Genomic DNA, 2,877 nt, shown 5'->3' with positions numbered 1-2,877 from the left:
GCTAGTTAGCTATAATGAATAGTACTATAAGTAAGATGGGAAGCATCAGATATTCATCATATGGTTCATAATGCATATCACTTTTTTAATTTTAATTATTTTTATATAAATCGGATCATAATGAAAATTTGCACATACATACTAAAAAATAGGGCCCATAAATAAAGTATATATAAAAAATATTTTTCAAAATATAAAATGACCAAAATACCCTTAAAAATGATGGGGGTATTTTGATCATTTTAAATTATTAAAAATAATTTTTTTATATTTTTATATAGTGCAAAATAGTGTTAAGTACATACACCCAAAATTTTATATTAATCATATTTATCTAAAAAAACATAAAATTAAAATAATGTTGTACATTCTGAACATCATGATGAAGATCTAACGACACCCATTCCACCTATATACTATTCATTATAACTGACTAGCTCTTATAAAGTTTACTTTTATATATATATATATATATATATATATATATATATATATATATATATATATATATATATATATAAGAAAATGTTGATATTAACCCACTAACTCATATGAGCCAATGGCCAAAATTGAATCTGCATCGATCTGACGATCAAGACTTCAATTAGTGTTTTAATTTTACTTTTTTTTTTTCTATACATCCAAATCACTTGAAATTTTACATGTCCATTATTCTCATCAAAGCACACCTAATAAAAATATTTCAAAAAAAATTCGTAAAAAAAATATTGACCAAAATTCTTTTAAAATTTTTAAAGGTAATTTGATCCATTTAATATTTATAAATTACGTTTTTGATATTTTTATTAGATTATACTATTTTTTAAGAACACTAACCTAAAATTTCAAGTTATTTAGATTTACAGAAAAAAATATTAAAATTTAAATATTAAAAGAAGTCGTGACTGTTTAATCGACCCATATTCACTCTGAGCTGTTGGACTCATATATTCATATGAGCTAGTGGACTAATCTCATCATTTTCCAACATATATATATATATATATATATATATATATATATATATATATATATATATATATATATATATATATATATATGCGATATCTAAACTACACAACCTTTCAAATTACAAAGGGTTTCTTTTTTACAAAAAACCTTTAATTTTTTTGATAAGAAAATAATTTGACAAAAAAAAGAAAAAAAAAAAAAACAACTCCCCAACGAGAGGAATCCAACCCGCGCCTGTCATACAATGAGGACACGCAATTACCAGTATAGCACTTACAACTGAGAACACGCAATTACCAGTATAACACTTGCAACTTAGTGTTTATATAACTGTTAACAAAATATATAATACATGAACATTTTAAGGTATTACATATTCACATGGTCCCACATTGAAGAGAGATAAACAAATCTATATTAATATATACTTCTTTGTACTCATCGTTTGATGCTTACTACAACTTCAACAATGAATATAATCTCATTAACAATGAAAGTTTTCTCTACCAAAAAGCTACTGCATTAGTTCATATTATTTTTCAAATTTTACTACAAATTGCTTTGATTTGAACATTTTTCCTTAATTCATGGATCTTGGTACATGCCATGCTTTGCACGACGCTGTACTAGTATGTTAAACACAGAAAATACAAGCACCCACCCATTTTTAGAAATAATTAGAAGTTTTCGAATGCATTAGTGGGAATGAAAACCTAAACCAATAGCTGAGGAGACTCAACTGGTGTTACTACCACAACCTCAACCCGATTCCCAAAATTTAGTACATTAAACACAAAAAATTACAGGTTCTCCAACGCCATATCGATAAGTAAGGCACAATTTCCAGCTCCGCTCTTCTTGACATCGAGCAAAGTCTCATACTTTAATAGTATCATAGTCAGAGCAAGAGCAAAACTTCAGGTCCGTCCTTGAGAAACTGTGAAAAATAATAAGTCCATATATTGCCCATGGATGATTAATAAATACATGTTTGCTTGCAACTAAAAGTTAAACGAGCAAAAGTTAAAAATTTTCTTTTTTTTGAGAGTCACAAACACGTACCTCAAGTCACGAACGTACTCTTTGTGTGCAGATTTATTAGCCTTCACATTATTCATGTCAGACAACTTAGAAGTAAGAACTACACATAGACAGAGCATTTCTTCAAAAAACAAGGAACAAATGGGAAAGTGAAAGAGATCACCCATCAACAACAAGTATGCATTAATACACATAGAAACAAAGTAGAAACAGGGAACCCATCAAAAAAAAAAAAAAAACAAACAGTGAGAGAGAGAGATATAGAGACATATATATATATATATATAGAGAGAGAGAGAGAGAGAGAGATCACCCATCAACAACCAGTATGCATTAATACACAGAACCAGAGTAGAAACAGGGGACCCATGGAAACAAAACAAAAAACGAAGAGAGAGAGAGAGAGAGAGAGAGATAGAGAGAGAGAGAGAGTAGCCATAAGAGCTAGGAGCAAGGTAAAAACTGGACTGCAATCCATGCCAAGTGTATCGACTAGGAGCCCCATGGATGATGGTCAAGAGTTCGGGACTCAGGTAGGAGCAGTTGCACCAGTCGCGCCTCCACATCCACATCATGCCAATGGTTCCAAACCATGTTACCATTAAATTAAGAGAAGGTAAACCAACTGATATTTTGAACCATTGTCATAAGGAACAATAGCAAAAATGCCTAACAAAAGTAATTAAAATCTCAAGATCTCAACATTTCGGCCATTGTCATAAGGGATAAAAGCAATAGGTATTGAGCATGATTACCAAAAATATATACACCATGAAGTAAATACGGCATAAGCTTGAAAATTTGGGGGTAAATTGTGATAGTTTACCCGTTTAAGATGACCCCCTGAGAATATATATTGATGAA

At 29.8% G+C, this 2,877-nt stretch overlaps 1 long non-coding RNA gene across 1 annotated transcript; it reads right to left on the bottom strand.

Moving 5' to 3' along the window:
• Positions 1-1,636: 1,636 nt before the first annotated feature.
• On the bottom strand, positions 1,637-2,122 carry LOC148783575 (uncharacterized). The gene is made up of 2 exons (XR_016052006.1): positions 2,035-2,122; positions 1,637-1,909 (listed from the first exon to the last, which is right to left on the bottom strand). It is a non-coding gene; the product is annotated as an uncharacterized LOC148783575 (long non-coding RNA).
• Positions 2,123-2,877: the final 755 nt, after the last annotated feature.

The sequence above is a fragment of the Amborella trichopoda genome, chromosome 1, assembly GCF_054954075.1.
Source record: "Amborella trichopoda isolate Santa Cruz 75 chromosome 1, AtrichopodaSantaCruz75HAP2 v2.0, whole genome shotgun sequence".
NCBI lineage: Eukaryota > Viridiplantae > Streptophyta > Magnoliopsida > Amborellales > Amborellaceae > Amborella > Amborella trichopoda.
Note: the sequence above shows the minus strand (reverse complement) of the source record. Positions and strands in the feature narration are given on the sequence as shown.